Source organism: Chlorocebus sabaeus, chromosome 9, assembly GCF_047675955.1.
Source record: "Chlorocebus sabaeus isolate Y175 chromosome 9, mChlSab1.0.hap1, whole genome shotgun sequence".
Taxonomy (NCBI): Eukaryota; Metazoa; Chordata; class Mammalia; order Primates; family Cercopithecidae; genus Chlorocebus; species Chlorocebus sabaeus.
Window position 1 is genome coordinate 8,683,515 of NC_132912.1, and position 19,917 is coordinate 8,703,431.

The following is a 19,917-nucleotide window of genomic DNA, read 5'->3' on the forward strand; positions in this document are numbered from 1 at the left end:
GAAAGGGTGGGCTATGACAAGGTGCAGTGGCTCATGCCTGCAATCCCAACCATTTGGGAGGCTGAGGCAGGAGGATCACTTGAGCTCATGAGTTTGAGATGAGCCTGGGGAACATAGTGAGAACACAGTGAGACCCCGACTCTACAAAAAATTAAAAAGGCATGGTGACATGCACCTGTAGTCCCAGCTACTCCGGAGGCTGTGGCTAGAGGACTGCTTGAGCCCAGGAGGTAGAGGCTGCAGTGAGTTATGATCGTGCCACCGTACTCCAGTCTGGGTGAAAGAAGAGACCCTTTCCCAAAACAAAAACAAAAGCAAAAAAGAAAGTATAAGCCGCAGTGTCAGTATGGAAGACGATTTCCTCTTCTTCAGAGCTCCTGAGATGGGATCTTTCTAGAGTATGATAGATTTGATCCTTAAGCAGGGTAAGGACTTGATATGATTATTTCAAAATAAGTAATTACCAGCTAACTGGTCACTGTAACAGACTCCTCACAGTCACAGAGCAGTAGTGAAATGTTCTCATTCATTATTCAAAACCCACTCTCTGTATTTATTCAGTGCTTTATTCTGTCTCTTGTTCATCTGTGTTTTGTTTCTTAGGGGAATTGCACTAGAATAGGATTGGCAAACTTAGGCTCATAGGTCCTAGCTTCTAATTCGATTAATGACCTTCGGTATGACTTTGAGTTTTTGAGACTGTTAGTTTACCCCTTCTTATTCTTGAAGGAGAGACGGGGATAAATTCAGAGGCATTGTCGTGGATGGATTCTGGGTTCAGATCCAAGTTATTCAATTCATATCTTCATGATCCTGAATGAAGAAATTCACCTTTCTGTGTCTGTGTTTCCCCATCTGTAAAGTAGGCATATTTATAGTATCCCCCACATGAAGTTGTTGACAGGATCAAGTGAGTTAGCTGATTTAGCTAGAATGTTTAGAAGGGTAAATGTTATCAGATTGTTTGCTTATTGTTGCCATGATTATTTCTGAAAGACGTAGTCCTGTCTAGCATTGAATAGATTGCTACAATCAATCCACACGGCTCTCCTCTGACGTCGTTTTTGTCCCAATAGATGGAATCATGGCTCTATGAAGTAGAAGGACTTGCTTAAGGTCACTCAGCTAATAGGCGAGAGGGCAGGTATTCAAATCCAGTCTCCTTAACTGGAGAACCCATGCACGTTCTGTGAATACTTTCACTTCTAAGATCCATCAATTCTGTATTCAGACTGGGCCTAATAATGCAAGTTCGAACAAGTATTTGAATAATGAACAAGGTAGCACACTATCACTTGAATATTTTCAGGTGAAGTGTTTTCCTTACGTTCTCCTTATTAGAGCATTGAACTGTGAAGCTGAATAGCATGTGCTGTTTCAGATCAAGCTGCATGCCTCTTAGGGCTAGGTTTTGAGACATTTTTTTCCTACTGCCAGGCATGATACAGACAAGCCATAGACATTTTCTTTCTTATCTCTCTCCCGTGAGTGCCAAGCAAGTGAACCTCAGGTGAGTTTGCAACTCAGACGGAGTGTGTGGCCAGGTGGAACGTGTGATTGAGTGCTGGTGGAGGTGGGAGTGGGAAAGGCGAAAAACATAATTAATTGTTACCAGAGGGAAAGTTGAACTGGGTGGAGGTTTAGAATGAGTCACCTGGATCTTTGACTCAAGTGACTTAATGAGTTTCTGCAACGCCTTCTGATAAAAGTTTGGCCAAAGAGACTTGTATTTCGTCCAGGGTGTAACCACCCCAAGCCTTGATCACTGTTTAGAAGCAGCGACTGCCATTTTGCAAAATGATGATTCAAAGATTGGAAAGTAAAGGGAAAAGGCTCAGTTTAACTGGGTTGCTGTTTTGGGATACCACACGGCACAGGTGTTAGCTGATTAACCTATCGAGAATAAAGAAATATGATCGAGAAATACCAGAGGTGAAACTAGGCTCAAAAAGTGGGACAGAGGAACCAAGAAGGAGAGAAAAACAGATCAAAGCAGGGGAAGCAAGTCTTCGTTAGAAAATCATCCAAACCAAACAACAAACATGGGTGTTGGCAATCATGGAGTTGCCTTTCTTTGAAAACAACGGGTTCAACAAATATTTGTGAGTTCCTGAGGAGGTGTTTTAAGTCACTGTGCCTCTTACTGCATTTGTAACCACCTACTTAGTATACTGAGCTTGGTAGATAACCCCTGCTATTCATTTTTAAGCTTCTTTTAAAAATATCTAATTCCATTTGTTACATGTCCACAGGAGAAAAATGAGATGCTCCTACCTGCTAAAGGTGCCTTTCTAAAGTCAAACAATTGTGTTAAGCCTTTTCTTACGAACTCTAATGGTTTGTGATTGCAAAAAGAGTTCAGACATAGTAGCCTGATGTACAAGTTGTTTTTTTTTTGTTGTTGTTTGTTTGTTTCAGACAACATTTTGCTCTTCTTGCCCAGGCTGGAGAATAATGCCATGATCTTGGCTCACTGCAACCTCCGCCTCCTGGGCTGTTCAAGTGATTCTCTTGCATCAGCCTCCCCAGTAGCTGGGATTACAGGTGTGCACCACCACGCCCAGCTAATTTTTGTATTTCTAGTAAAGATGGAGTTTCACCATGTTGGCCAGGCTGGTCTCGAACTCCTGACCTCAGGTGATCCGCCTGCCTCAGCCTCCCAAAGTGCTGGGATTACAGGCGTGAGCCACCGCACCCTGTCTATACAGGCTTTTACTACCTGGAGCTGCCTAGTGTTTTCACTTTGCATCTTGTTGCTTCCCCCTGGGACCTCAATACTCTAACTGCTTTGGATTAGGTGACCTTCCCAGGCCATGAGAGTCCTTAGCTTTTTGGCCTCTATTGCATAGAATCTTCTTCTGCCTGGAATCCAAGTCCTCATTTTTCTGCACCTGGGAAACTTCTATTTTCCTTCAAGAAGCAGATTCTGCCACTTCAGAAAGATTGTGTTTTGGTTGTCTATCTTCCTATGCCCATTTAGGAATTTCTGAAAAACAGATACATATTTGTTACAATACAGTATGCATATATCAAAATTTATTTAACCTTTTCCGTAATATTTAGGGAGTTGCCACTTTTTTTCTCTCCTATAAATATAACACAATAATTGTGCTCGCCCATAGATCCCTCTGATTTTTGCCAACGCTTTTCTAGGACAAATTTGTTTTTGAAATGGTAAGAATAAAGAGTTTTAATACTTTCCTGCCCTCGGTACACATGCCATGTTGTTTTCTATACAAGTTTATCTGTTTCAGTGTTGGATCTGTCTCCACCCTGGGTCTCATTCTCAATCAAAAAAAAAAAAAAAGAAAGAAAGGAAAAGAAAAATTTTGCTTATTTTGTAAACAAAAGTGCTGTTTATATTTAATATAGATTTTTCTGATTAGTACTTAGGCTAAAGTTATCTTTCTGTTACTTACGAGTATCAGTATTTCTTCTTCTATGATTTGGCTTTTCTGGCCATTTGCCCATTTAGTTTTCTTTTTTAGAGCTGGGGTCCTGCTCTGTTGCCCAGGTTGGAGTGCAGTGGGATAATCAGAGCTCACTGTGGCCTTGAACTCCCGGGCTCAAGCAATCCTCTCACACCAGTCTCCTGAGTATCTGGGACTACAGACATGCACCACCAGCTAATTCTTTATTTTTATTTTTATTTTTTGTAGAGGCAAGGTCTTCGTTTGTTGCCTAGGCAGGTCTTGAACTCCTGTCCTCAAGTGATTCTCTTGCCTTGGCCTCCCAATGTGCTGGCATTACAGGCATGAACCACTGTACCCAGCCACACTGTTACCATATTTCATTGTACACTGTGGAATACTCTATTGCAGGCTGGGCACAGTGGCTCAAACCTGTAATCCCAGCACTTTGGGAGACCAAGGTGGGCGGATCACCTGAGGTCGGGAGTTTGAGACCAACCTGACCAATATGATGAAACCCTGTCTCTACTAAAAATACAAAAATTAGCCAGGTGTGGTGGTGGGCGCCTGTAGTCCCTCCCAGCTGCTCAGGAGGCTGAGACAGGAGAATAGCTTGAACCCGGGAGGCGGAGGTTGCACTGAGCCGAGATTGAGCCATTGTACTCCAGCCTGGGTGACAGAGTGAGATTTCCTCTAAAACAAACAAACAAACAAAAAATAAAAGAAACAAAATCTGTTGATCTCTTATCATATTCCATATACGTTGCACTGATTATCTCTCCTAATAATACCATGAAGCAGGCACTATTATACCCATTTTAAAGATGAACAAGTTGATGCACAGAGAGGTTAAATAATTATGTAGAGTCACAGAGTCAGTAAGGGATAGGAAAGGGGTACAAATTCCAGCAGCCTGATCTGAGAATCTTCACTCTCAGCAGATACCCTCAACCATTTCACTTCTCCCTTTTCAACATCAGGTTTGTTGAAATGTCACTCTTATTTAGTAAAATCCATCCTTTTAAGGTGTACAGCTCTATGCATTTTGACATCATACCAGAATCAAGATACAGTCACACAATCACCCACTCCTAGTCCGCCGTCTTCCCCTTTCCCAGTCCCTGGCAATTGCTCCTGTGTTTTTTGCTAATATAGTTTTGCCTTTCCCAGAATGTTATACAAGTGGCATTGTGCTGATTGTGCTATATATGGTTTTTGAGTCTTCCTTCTTTTACCTAGCCTCATGCTTCTGAAGTTCTTATCTGATGTAGCACGTGTCAGTAGCTCATTTGTTTTTATTGCTATGTAGTATTTCATTGTGATGGATGTAACTTAATTTTTGTTGTGGTTTTCCTTTTATGTTTGTATCCCTCATTTATACTATGTGCCCTTTGAGGGTACCAGTGATGCGCTGGTCATCTTTAGGATCTCGACACAGCACTTCACGCTTAGTTGTGGTTTGTAGATTTCCATCATAGAAATGAAGTAGTAAGGGACCATGGCAAACAATATACACACTCATTAATAGTAAAATAAATGAAAGTTATCCAAATTTTAGGTATCCATAGATGCCAATTAACCTAGCAAAACCATAGACAATTTTTTAAAAAAATCACTGAATGCTAGGATCCAGGGGACATACATTCATATATGACTGCCATTGGTGGAATTTATAAATTGGTTTAATTTTGCTAGACACAAACCTGCAATGATGTAAAAGGAGCTAGACACTCTTCTAGGTCTAGATCCATTCATTCAATTATTAGGCAGTTATACAAAAGAGAAATCTGAGTAAAGATATATATAGCAGAACGATTTGTAAAATCTCCCATTTTAAGCAATTCAAACACTCCCAAATTAGGAAATATGGAAGCTAACTACATATTCCAGCATAAATGGATACTATGTAGATTAAAAATGAGAATAACATGACTGATGTAATGTGCAAATATATGAAAGTAAGAAATTAGGATTGGTAAGTTTCTATTCATTTTTAAAATTTGTAAAATATATCTTGAAGAGTCATTACCCCAAATTACACACACACACACACACACACACACACACACACACACAGAGTATTTTTACTAAAGTAAGATAAAAAGAAATCTGTCTGTGGCAGGTTAGTTACTCAATCAAATGGTAATTTTGATGCTATGTAGATAGTGGTGCTGGAACAAAAGAATATCTAAAACACAGAGCACACCGTCTGATATTGTGGCCGAGGCATAACTATCTGTATATAATTAAAATTAAATGGAATCAACTTTACAGGTTTTTCAAGCCACTCTCCTTATCTGTTTACTCCCTCTTTTCTCATTTATAGGTTTCCCTCAATTGCTAGACATTTGGTGTGGAATTGCCTAGGTGAATTAATTAAATTGTTTTTATTCAGAATGAACAGAGAGTTTAATACGGATAGATGCAGTTTATTTTCTTTGAAAGTTTCATACTTGGCTGAATATTCACTTTCTATTTGGTTCCAGGTCTTCTCCGTTTTTGGAAGACTGTGCTAGTTTGGTGAGTATTTGACAATTCAAGTTTCTTCTACATAGAAGGCATCAGAATGACATTTCCTAGGAAAATTCATGCTGTGGGCACAGGCTGTGTGACAGTGAAAAGACAATATTGGGTGCTCTGGCTCCATCCTTTCTGTCCCCTTTCAGAACATGTTTTAAATCTATTAAAGACATTTTTCTTTATCGTGAAAGTTAATGTTGACTCTCATAGATCGACAGATCAGTCATTTGTTTTGGTGATGAGCACTTTTGCAATATTTCTTGTGTAGAGCTAGCGAGAACCTGACAGTACTTCTCCTAACAGTTGAGAAGACTGAAGTGTTGAAAACTTCAGTCAAAATTCAAAATGAACCAAAATTCAAAATGAACCAATGAATGGTTCATTCAAAAATGAACCAAACGTTCATTACGTTTGTGTTGGTGTTACCTGAGAGTGAAGAGAGAAAGACACATAATGAACCATGAATCACAGGAGCTCGGGATGTGAACATTGAAAGGGAGGATGGCTGATTCTAACGAGCCTTGAATAAGCACCATATGACTGCTGTGAAGGTAGGAGATCAGAGGCAACTGAAGATTACCCCTGATTGCTTACCCATGCAGTTTACCATTGATGTTAGGATATACTACATACCCAGATCTGAACCTCACAATCTTCTTCTATAGCGTTCCAAAAAGTGCTACATGAGATGCATTCAATGAATACATTCAAAGGTGAGGCAGAATAAGGACTGACTGGAGCAGACTGCATTAGGAAGATTTCCTGAAATAAACATGACTCATGAAATCTTTTTTTTTTTTTTTTTTTTTTTTTTTTTGAGGTGGAGTCCTCCTCTGTCACCCAGGCTGGAGTACAGTGGTGTGATCTTAGCTCCTCTGTCACCCAGGCTGGAGTACAGTGGTGTGATCTTAGCTTGTTGCAACCTCTGTCTCCTGGGTTCCAGCAATTCTTGTGCCTCAGCCTCCCTGGTAGCTGGCATTACAGGCGCCTGCCACTACGCCAATTTTTTTTTTTTTTTTTTTTTTTGTATTTTTAGTAGAGATGGGGTTTCACCATGTTGGCCAGGCTAGTCTTGAACTCTTGACCCCGGGTGATCTGCCTGCCTCGGCTTCCCAAAGTACTGAGATTACAGGAGTGAGCCACCAGGCCTGGCAGTGATTCATGAAATCTAACAGAACAGAAGAGGTGGAATATTTGGGGATAAAGGGAAATATGCAAGAGGAATGGAGAGTACATTGTCTTTCTTATTTATTGAGAGTATATCATGCACCTAACCCTGGAGATGGTGTTTAGGGATCAAGAGTAACCGAGGTAAGTTGGTGAAAGGAATGGTCCTGTCGTGAAGGAGGTTTCAATCTTACGGGGTGTCTAGGCAAGTTGAAGTCAATTATAAGAGTGGGAGAATGTTCATTTGGGCAATTGTAGGGCACTAACCGGTTGATTATTGGATGTGAGTTAATAGAAAAATCTTCTAGGAGACATTGGCAACTAAGTTAAGGCTTAAAGGAAGGGGAGAGAAAACCTGGGTACCAGAGGCTCTGGCTGCCATGTGGAAAAGTTTGGATGTACATTTCATCTTACATCCCCCTTGCAGAGGGAAATGGGGATGCAGTGAAAGTTCCTAAGCCAGGAAGTGATAGGATTAAGTTTGCATCTTTTTATTTTATTTTATTTTATTTTATTTTATTTTATTTTATTTTATTTTATTTTATTTTATTTTTATTATACTTTAAGTTCTAGGGTACATGTGCATAACGTGCAGGTTTGTTACATATGTATACTTGTGCCATGTTGGTGTGCTGCAGCCATCAACTCATCAGCACCCATCAACTCATCATTTACATCAGGTATAACTCCCAATGCCATCCCTCCCCCCTCCCCCCTCCCCATGATAGGCCCCGGTGTGTGATGTTCCCCTTCCCGAGTCCAAGTGATCTCATTGTTCAGTTCCCACCTATGAGTGAGAACATGCGGTGTTTGGTTTTCTGTTCTTGTGATAGTTTGCTAACAATGATGGTTTCCAGCTGCATCCATGTCCCTACAAAGGACACAAACTCATCCTTTTTTATGGCTGCATAGTATTCCATGGTGTATATGTGCCACATTTTCTTAATCCAGTCTGTTGCTGATGGACATTTGGGTTGATTCCAAGTCTTTGCTATTGTGAATAGTGCCACAATAAACATACGTGTGCATGTGTCTTTATAGCAGCATGATTTATAATCCTTTGGGTATATCCCCAGTAATGGCATGGCTGGGTCATATGGTACATCTAGTTCTAGATGCTTGAGGAATCGTCATACTGTTCTCCATAATGGTTGAACTAGTTTACAATCCCACCAACAGTGTAAAAGTGTTCCTATTTCTCCACATCCTCTCCAGCACCTGTTGTTTCCTGACTTTTTAATGATTGCTATTCTAACTGGTGTGAGATGGTATCTCATTGTGGTTTTGATTTGCGTTTCTCTGATGGCCAGTGATGATGAACTTTTTTTCATGTGTCTGTTGGCTGTATGAATGTCTTCTTTTGAGAAATGTCTGTTCATATCCTTTGCCCACTTTTTGATGGGGTTGTTTGTTTTTTTCTTGTAAATTTGTTTGAGTTCTTTGTAGGTTCTGGATATTAGCCCTTTGTCAGATGAGTAGATTGCAAAAATTTTTTCCCATTCTGTAGGTTGCCTGTTCACTCTGATGGTAGTTTCTTTTGCTGTGCAGAAGCTCTTTAGTTTAACGAGATCCCATTTGTCAATTTTGGCTTTTGCTGCCGTTGCTTTTGGTGTTTTAGACATGAAGTCTTTGCCCATGCCTATGTCCTGAATGGTACTACCTAGGTTTTCCTCTAGGGTTTTTATGGTATTAGGTCTAACATTTAAGTCTCTAATCCATCTTGAATTAATTTTCGTATAAGGAGTAAGGAAAGGATCCAGTTTCAGCTTTCTACTTATGGCTAGCCAATTTTCCCAGCACCATTTATTAAATAGGGAATCCTTTCCCCATTTCTTGTTTCTCTCAGGTTTGTCAAAGATCAGATGGCTATAGATGTGTGGTATTATTTCTGAGGACTCTGTTCTGTTCCATTGGTCTATATCTCTGTTTTGGTACCAGTACCATGCTGTTTTGGTTACTGTAGCCTTGTAGTATAGTTTGAAGTCAGGTAGCGTGATGCCTCCAGCTTTGTTCTTTTGACTTAGGATTGTCTTGGAGATGTGGGCTCTTTTTTGGTTCCATATGAACTTTAAAGCAGTTTTTTCCAATTCTGTGAAGAAACTCATTGGTAGCTTGATGAGGATGGCATTGAATCTATAAATAACTTTGGGCAGTATGGCCATTTTCACGATATTGATTCTTCCTATCCATGAGCATGGTATGTTCTTCCATTTGTTTGTGTCCTCTTTTATTTCACTGAGCAGTGGTTTGTAGTTCTTCTTGAAGAGGTCCTTTACATCCCTTGTAAGTTGGATTCCTAGGTATTTTATTCTCTTTGAAGCAATTGTGAATGGAAGTTCATTCATGATTTGGCTCTCTGTTTGTCTGTTACTGGTGTATAAGAATGCTTGTGATTTTTGCACATTAATTTTGTATCCTGAGACTTTGCTGAAGTTGCTTATCAGCTTAAGGAGATTTTGGGCTGAGACAATGGGGTTTTCTAAATATACAATCATGTCATCTGCAAAGAGGGACAATTTGAGTTCTTCTTTTCCTAACTGAATACTCTTGATTTCTTTCTCTTGCCTGATTGCCCTAGCCAGAACTTCCAACACTATGTTGAATAGGAGTGGTGAGAGAGGGCATCCCTGTCTTGTGCCAGTTTTCAAAGGGAATTTTTCCAGTTTTTGCCCATTCAGTATGATATTGGCTGTGGGTTTGTCATAAATAGCTCTTATTATTTTGAGATACGTTCCATCAATATGCATCAATTTATTGAGCGTTTTTAGCATGAAGGGCTGTTGAATTTTGTCAAAAGCCTTTTCTGCATCTATTGAGATAATCATGTGGTTCTTGTCTTTGGTTCTGTTTATATGCTGGATTATGTTTATTGATTTGCGAATGTTGAACCAGCCTTGCATCCCAGGGATGAAGCCCACTTGATCATGGTGGATAAGCTTTTTGATGTGCTGCTGAATCCGGTTTGCCAGTATTTTATTGAGGATTTTTGCATCGATGTTCATCAGGGATATTGGTCTAAAATTCTCTTTTTTTGTTGTGTCTCTGCCAGGCTTTGGTATCAGGATGATGTTGGCCTCATAAAATGAGTTAGGGAGGATTCCCTCTTTTTCTATTGATTGGAATAGTTTCAGAAGGAATGGTACCAGCTCCTCCTTGTACCTCTGGTAGAATTCAGCTGTGAATCCGTCTGGTCCTGGACTTTTTTTCATTGGTAGTCTATTAATTATTGCCTCAATTTCAGAGCCTGCTATTGGTCTATTCAGGGATTCAACTTCTTCCTGGTTTAGTCTTGGAAGAGTGTAAGTGTCCAGGAAAGTATCCATTTCTTCTAGATTTTCTAGTTTATTTGCATAGAGGTGTTTATAGTATTCTCTGATGGTAGTTTGTATTTCTGTGGGGTCGTGGTGATATCCCCTTTATCATTTTTTATTGCATCTATTTGATTCTTCTCTCTTTTCTTCTTTATTAGTCTTGCTAGCGGTCTGTCAATTTTGTTATCTTTTCAAAAAACCAACTCCTGGATTCACTGATTTTTTGGAGGGTTTTTTGTGTCTCTATCTCCTTCAGTTCTGCTCTGATCTTAGTTATTTCTTGCCTTCTGCTAGCTTTTGAATGTGTTTGCTCTTGCTTCTCTAGTTCTTTTAATTGTGATGTTAGAGTGTCAATTTTAGATCTTTCCTGCTTTCTCTTGTGGGCATTTAGTGCTATAAATTTCCCTCTACACACTGCTTTAATGTGTCCCAGAGATTTTGGTATGTTGTATCTTTGTTCTCATTGGTTTCAAAGAACATCTTTATTTCTGCCTTCATTTTGTTATGTACCCAGTAGTCATTCAGGAGCAGGTTGTTCAGTTTCCATGTAGTTGAGCGGTTTTGATTTTCTTAGTCCTAAGTTTTAGTTTGATTGCACTGTGGTCTGAGAGACAGTTTGTTATAATTTCTGTTCTTGTACATTTGCTGAGGAGTGCTTTACTTCCAATTAAAGGGGTTACTCTGGTTACAGAAGAGACAATGGATTGGAGAGAGACAAACTGAAGGTAAGGATAGTCTGAAGATTGTTGCAATCATCGAAGCAATCAATGAGCCAAGCCAAGGTCTCGATGGAGATACAGGAGTGTGTGCGAATTAATAAGATGGACAGGAGACAGAATCGCAGCAGTGCATAAGCCTTGTAAAAGAGTGAGACAAGACTAACTCCCAGGTTTCGGGTTTTGGCCATGGGATAGATGACGCTGCGTGTCCTGAGCTGGACACCACAGGAAGAGTTGTGGGTTTCAGAATATGAGGGGTAGGACAGGAAGAGGCAACAAGCTTAGTTTTTCTTTTCTTGTTTAGTTTTTCTTTTTCTTTCTTTTTTTTTTTTTTTTTTTGAGACAGGGTCCTGCTCTGTCACCCAGGCTTGAGTGCAGTGGCCTGAACATGTCCACTACAGCCTTGACCTCCCTAGCTCAAGTGATCCTCCTGTCTCAGCCTCCCAAGTAGCTGGGACTACAGGACTTACCACCATGCCTGGCTAAATTTTGTATTTTTTGTAGAGATGGTGTTTCACCATGTTGCCCAGGTTGATCTTGAACTTCTGACCTCAAGCAGTCTGCTTGCCTTAGCCCCCTGATTTTCTTAAATTCAAGATTCTTGTGAGACATTCATGTGGAGATGTCTTACAGGAAGTTAGTAATGATGGAATGGCAAAGAGCTGAGCTTATGAGAAAGGGACATGGATTTGGGGGTGATGAGAAGGGTCAGAAAAGACTTTGAAGAGATATGGAACAAATGATGGATTCAGGAATATAATTTATGCTAATGTAGGGTTCTTGGAATTATAGAGAGGAGAAGTTGATATTATCAGTGTCTGCTTATATTAATCCCTAAGAATCAGAACTTTAATGAGGCTTAAAGAAAAGTTTAGGAGGAAGCAGTGGTGCTAACTAGACTCAAAGCTACAAACTGGAACAGGAAAGACGTCTCATATTGGTGCTGTCAGTAATTTTACTTAAGCCATTTGTTTCTAGATAACATCAAACTTCTACCTGTAAGGTGAGGATAGCAGCCTGACCCACAGCACTGTTTAAAATTGATCATAACATACCTTAAAATGATCACCAGTCTTGATCATTTCAGGAGTTCCTCACTGCATTTGATATGGGATTTCTAAAAATAGTGTTTCATTTGCCCAACTAGGAACATTCATATTTGTAAGGTACTTGACATTGTATAAACACCTTCAAAGGCATTACATCATTGGATTCTCTCAGTAATCTAGTGAAATAGGCAAGAGAGTCATTATTATTCTTTCAATTTTACAGATGAGAAAACTGGGGCTATAAGAGGTGAAATGACTTGTCCAAGATAAGTCGCCATCTAGTAAGTGGCAGATCTGGAAATCTATCTAGTTAAGGCATCTGGACTACAAATATGATTACAGTTTTTACCACTATTCCATAACAGTCCATCACTTAGTCTTTGGATTCAGATTAAATGATTTAACTAGATCAACTGGACTATTCAGATTAGCAAATGTATGAGACAATCAGCCACACGCAAGCCATTGGGTAAGGCATTGGAGAGACACAATGACAAGTACAAGACATCTTTGGGAACTGAAAATCTCCTTGAGGCACATAAAAGTGTCTGATCAATTGGAAATAGTAATAGAGACATAAAATGATAGCAATAATCCAAGACATCTTAAAATGTTGGGGATGGACCTTCAGTACTCTATAGATTCAGAGAGAAAGTCATTTCCACAAACTTCGTGGAGGAAGCATGGCTTGAATTTAGCCTAGGAGATAATCAGAGAGAAAAATGAAAGCAGCTAAGGCCAGGACACACACATGGCACAATGGCAATGAGAAGGGACAGTCAAGATTGCTTGACAGGGAGTAGAACCGGTTGGTTGGAACAGATGTTTTATGCAAAGATGTTATGTTGAAAATTCTGTAGAGGTAAAGTGGGCAGTTGTTAAAGAGCTTTGAAATATTAATCTAAGAGGGCTAGTAAAGTTTTTTTTAACCTGTGTTGTTTTATCAGATTTGTTTTTGTTTTTGTTTTTGTTTTTTTGAGATAGAGTCTTGCTTTGTTGCCTAGGCTGGAGTGCAGTGGCATGATCTCAGCTCACTGCAACCTCTGCCTCCCAGGCTTAAGCGATTCTCATGCCTCAGCCTCCAGAGTAGCTAGGGTTACAAGTGGGTACCATCACACTCGGCTAGTTTTTTTATTTTTCAGTAGAGATGAGGTTTCATCAGATTGGCCAGGCTGGTTTCGAAATCCTGACCTCAAGTGATCTGCCTGCCTTGGCCTCCCAAAGTGCTAGGGGTTACAGGCGTGAGCCACTATGTTTGGCCAAGATTAGTTTTTAAAAAATCACATGGTTAATTCAGTGGAAGATTTCTGAAACTTCATGTACTGATTGATTCATTTGTTAAAAATTAATCTCATTTTGTTGTTCAGTTTCCTAACCACAGTGAGGGAAAATCTTCCGTCACCCTCTATTAGAAATCAACTGCATTTAAGTAATAAAAGTTAAACATAGAATTGATGTGCTATTTTCTACTAAATTGCTGAGGTTTTCAAAAAGCAACCTGCTGAGGATCTTTGGAGAATGTTTCATCTGCTAATGGAGAACCTCCCTCCTTTGGGGACTTTCCTGAGAATTTCCTTGAGGTTAGCTCTCATTGCATTCAATGGATCAAGTACTAACACATTGAAAAAGACAACTTTTTCCAACAAGGGAAAGCAAATGTCACAAACTGACAAAAGAAGTCAGAAAATGCGGCAATTCTTTGGCTTACAGTTAGAGAAGATGATGGCATCCGACATTTTAAGCCACCTGTTTAAAGCACACACACATCCCAGTACTTAAGGAAGCTAAAGCTGAGGCTACTTTAAATCTTATCAAAACCACTATCAGAAAAAGATGACAAAAAATGCTGTATGTTTACTGATAGCTCTAGTCACTATTCATGTCTGACAAATTATAGAGCCAGTAGACAACTTTGGGTTATCTCCTGAAGATATCAGTGATGTTACCACATTGGCGATGGCTTAGCCTGAACAGTGAGAAAAGGCTAAAGGCTTCTGTACCGACGTCTGATTATGTAATATTTGACGTGTGCCAAAAACTTCTAATCAGAATAAATGAGTTCTGAGCAGTGAAAAGAAAAATGCATTACCTGTGCTAGCATAGATCCTGAGACGCTTATCAGGAAACACATTTTATGGTCTCAAAAGAGCTGTGTGGTTCTTCTTGGAAAGGCGAGTACTTTCCAACTAGACAAAGGTTTCACTATTACTTGGTGCAACTGAGTCAGGCACTGTTTTGAAAGTAAACTGAGTAAAAGTAACATTCATTTATACAAATTGCAAATCCTTCTGATTCCACGGAAGAGCTAATTTCCACATTCAGAACACATGTGAATTCTTTGGCAGGATACACTTCATTCTACTCCAGCATGAAGTTAAATTAAATCATCCAGAGTAACCAATCTGGGGAACTGTCTTTTTAAAACACTACTTTTTTCTTCTTCTTCTAACAGATCTGGGTCCTATAATACAGGTAATATAAAGATTTCGACTTGAACTACATAAACAATCTTTCAACCACAATGGACCAACAGTAATTCTGAGTGAAGAGATTTATTTCTTGATATATACATTTTTACTATTATTGTACTTTAAGTTCTAGGGTACATGTGCACAACGCGCAGGTTTGTTACATACGTATACACGTGCTATGTTGGTGTGCTGCACCCATTAACTCATCATTTACATTAGGTATATCTCCTAATGCTATCCCTCCCCCTTTCCCCCACCCCACAACAGGCCCCAGTGTGTGATGTTCCCCACCCTGTGTCCAAGTGTTCTCATTGTTCAATTCCCACCTATGAGTGAGAATGTGCGGTGTTTTGTTTTTTGTCCTTGCGATAGTTTGCTGCAAATGATGGTTTCCAGCTGCATCCATGTCCCTACAAAGGACATGAACTCATCCTTTTTCATGGCTGCATAGTATTCCATGGTGTATAAGTGCCACATTTTCTTAATCCAGTCTATCTTGAAGGACATTTGGGTTGGTTCCAAGTCTTTGCTATTGTGAATAGTGCCGTAATAAACATACGTGTGCATGTGTCTTTATGTGCGATTTATAATCCTTTGGGTATATACCCAGTAATGGGATGGCTGGGTCAAATGGTATTTCTGGTTCTAGATCCTTGAGGAATCGCCACACTTGGCTCTGGGATAACTTGTATGTATATTTTCATTGTAAGTGACTTTGAACCTTTGGTATCCGGCCTCTAGAGTTTTGGTGGCTGTGTCTATTTTCAGAAATTTTCTTATGCTACTAACAATAGGGTTATCTGAGATACAACTGAATCTTTTGTGCTAGCAAAAAAAAAAATAAAAATAAAAATAAAAATAAAAATAAAAAAATAAAAAACTAAAAAAAATCACATCTTGGACCAGTTCTGATCTGTGGGCTGCCAGTTTGCAACCACTGATTTAGTTCTAAGTGAGTTACTCATGGACATATAATTCGTTGGTGACAGAGGTAGATCAACAACAGAGGTTCCCCTAATTTTTAGCCTTAAATTTTCCCCATCATATCATGCTCCCAATTTTATTTTATGTATTTCTTCTCAATCAAATGGCTCTGTACCATTAAATTGTGTTTTTAGGAAAATCAAATCTATCTGTTTTCCAGGTTGATTTCTTTCAATAAAACTTGGATTTATAAAAATGCTCATTGCCTTTCTTCTGTTTCATAGGAAATGTTGAAAGGGCTTCATGCTTGATTTTAAGTTAAGATAATAAAGTCACAAAAGACATAAAAACAATGTGTGAGCAAATGTCTTTGCCTGCTGTCGTCACAATTTTTATTTCAGTCATTGCCTGAAATCAATGCTTTGGTGAAGAATGCAGGTGGACTAAAAATGGAAATGCGCTGCAATAATTCCATAGCGAATTACTCACATTGTGAATACTGTTGGTTATCCACCCAACACCTGTGCTCCTGTACTCATTAATTAAGAACCTAATTATACATTCACCCCTCCCTCTGATGACTAAGGAGCAGATGACTTCCTTCTACACTGTGGGAGCAGATCATGCTTAATCTGGGACAGTAAGTGCAGGCACTTCTCTGTTTTCTCTTATTGGCCCAGGGGTAGGTCTATAGTAGTAGACCCGACAGACTGATGGGGGCACCTACACCCAGTTCTTGAGGGAGAGCTTTCTCTCTTGGTCCTGCCAGACATTAACAAGAGAGCTTTGTAGTTCTAATTGCCATGGGCAGCCACCTGATGACCATGAGAGTGACCAACCTTAAGGTGAAATTGATGCCTGTAGAGAGGTAAGACAGAAAGAAACACAGTCGTTGTTGACATGATTGTGCTGATGATCATACTGAGCCTGGAGTCTTCCTTTCACTCTCTGAATTTGCAGTTATGTGAAATAGTACATTTCCTTGAGATTTAAGCTAGTTGGTGTTGGAGCTTTCTATCACCTGCTGCTGAAAAGGTCATTGCAGACATTCTAAAGCTGCTAGAAGAGTGTGAGGAAAGGTGTGTCCACTTGTTTTGCCTTCTCCTCTGTGTGTACAATGGAAATCTGCAGTGCAGGAATGATCTTAACCATGTAGAAAAGCACTGGTGCGGGAGGCAGAAGCCTGGATTCCAGTTTGGGCCCCGGCATATTTATGGTTTCTGTGATGTTGGATTAAACACTTCGCATCACTTAGCTTCTTTTTTTTCTTTTTCTCTTTAAATGGGTATAAAAATACCTGCCCCAACTACCTTATAGGGTTTCTGTAAGAATAAAATAGGATAATGTCAGTGAAACTGCTTTGAAGAGTATAGGCTCTCTGTCTCTCTCTATATATAGTATATATAATGTTTATTTATATATAATATACAAATATAATATATAAAATATAAAATATAAAATATAATATATTATATAAAATATATATCATATATAAAATATAATATATATAAAATATAAAATATAATATATAATATAAAATATATAATATATATAAAATATAATATATTATATATTATATAATATGTATAAAACATAATATATAAAATATAAAATATAATATATTATATAAAATATAATATATAAAATATATATCATATATAAAATATTATATATCATATATAAAACATAATATATCACATATAAAATATAAAATATAATATATAATATAAAATATATAATATATATAAAATATAATATAAAATATATAATATATAAATATAATATAAAATACATATTATATATAAATATAATATATAAAACATAATATAAAATATATATTATATATAAAATATAATATAAAATATATAATATATAAAATACAATATAAAATATATATTATATATAAAATATAATATAAAATGTATATTATATATAGTATATTATATATAATGTATATTATATATATATATTTTTTGAGATGGAGTCTCACTCTGTCGCCCAGGCTGGAGCACAGTGGCGCGATCTCGGCTCACTGCAAGCTTTGACTCCCGGGTTCATGCCCTTCTCCTGCCTCAGCCTCCCAAGGAGCTGGGACTACAGGTGCCCACCACCAGGCCCAGCTAATGTTTTTTTACTTTTTTAGTAGAGACAGGATTTCACTGTGTTAGCCAGGATGGTCTTGATCTTCTGACCTCATGATCCGCTCGCCTTGGCCTCCCAAAGTCCTGGGATTACAGGCATGAGCCACTGTGCCCAGCCTCAATATAGATATTTTGAGTGTTAATCACCCACTCCTATGAGACAGGCTCTTTAAATATGTTTCTGATGAAATCATCACAACAAATCTTGCAGGTGAGTGGTGGTATCCCCAGTATACAAGTGGGAGAAACTGAGCCTCAAAAAGCCTAAATACTTTGCCCAGATGGCAACCAATAGAAAGAGCATTCCAATCTGGGTCTATCTGACTCCAAACCTGTACTTCACCCACTATGCATCCTATGTAGTGTGATGAGCTGTGGTTGGAAAGGCCTGTCAAAATCCTAGATGCAATGAAAATGGCCACCAGGAATTGCTATTACACCTTGAACACCTCCTCTCTCCCGGCTCTGTTGACCTCCCCAGTCTCATTTGCTCCCCTCGACAGCCTTGGGAGGTAAGGCATTACTATTCACATCTTATAGATGAGAAAACGATGTACGAAGTTCAAATATCTTGCCCAAAGTTGCATAGTAGGCAAGTGATTGAGACAGGATTCAGACTTTTATCTAGGTCTCCCAAAGTCTTAATTGAACCCATTACCTCCTAGGTTGGAAAAGAAGCAGGTGATGTGGGGGCCAAGGAAAGAGATCACTATTATTGAGGTGTAAGTGTGAGTGTGGCTGGGGTTTGAAGTCAAATGTACACAGGACAGCCCTGCTGTAATCAGTGCTGGCTACCTGGGTTGTTACTCTCTAATAACACCAATAGGTAGTAAATAGTTGTTACTCTCTAATGGCACTAATAGATAGTAAACAGATGTAATGGCACTAATAGTAAATAGATAGTAAATAATAGATAGTAAACTCTAATGGTAAACTCACACTTACCATTGAGGTGTAAGCATGAATGTGGCTGGAGTTTGAAGTGAAACGTACACACAACAGCAGTGCTGTATCAGTGCTGGCTCCCTGGGTTGTTACTCTCTAATCCCATGTCAGCCTTCCTATTGGGAGAGAACTGTTTTGCACAGCCCTACCCCAGTCGGTGTGGTGCAGGGAGGCCCCACCAGGAGAGACCAGAGAGGGCCAGCAAGTCTGGGAGAGACCTGAACAACAACCAGGGACATTTTTCCCATGAGAAAAACAACCAGAAACTGATAATCCCCGAGCCTATCACATGCTAATAATTTTTGATACAAATAGTTTTCAAATTGATCACTGCCTTAAGCAATACACTAAATGTAATTCAAAAGTTTTTAGTGACTTGGCATCACGGTTGTGCACAGGTACATTATTCTGTGATAGCAATTGTTTAGTCTGTCTTTCCCTAATGCCAAACAATTTGCAATCACTGGCTCCCAACGCATTTTTCTTCAAGCATTCTTTCTCCTTCCTACTTTGGGCATCTGATTTGCTGTAGTCTGAGAAATCGAGTAAATGCAGTTGTTAGAATTGCATGTAAAATAGGAATCAATGAAGCCTGTGCAACTAGCAGTGTGGTGGATGAGCTTTGGTCAATAAAATCTGATGAGGGCTCTGTGGCTGCAGGGATTTTGGGAGGTTGGGCAATCAGTTGCATTCCATATGATAGGGTTTTCCTGAAGACTGACTAAAATAATTCATGAGGTCACTTGGTCCAACCCTCTCATGCAGTGTATGAGGAAACTATGACTCAGCTAATAACAATGGCCAATATTTATTGAGTGCTTATGATGGTCCAAGCAATACTGTACATGCATGATCTCATTCGCTCCCCGCTCCCTGCCGTCACAGCTCTGTGGACTAGAGATTGCTACGCTCATTTCACAGATGAGAAAACAGAGGCACAAGAAGGTTAACTAACTTGCCCAAAGTTACACGGTTCATAAGTAGTTGAGAGAGAGCTCAAATCCACAGTCTGGTTGAGCACGGCCATTGTAACCACTGTGGGCAATTGGAAGTGACTTGCCTGAGGCCAATCAGGAAATCAGAAATCAGTGAAGTGTAAAGATGAGAATTCAGGCCAGACGAGATTATCAGCCTAGGAGTTGTAAACTGTGCCTTGATGTCTAAATCCGGTGTCACTACACACACACAAACACACACACACACACACGCACACAAACACACACACACCTATGCACACAAACACACACACACACAACACAA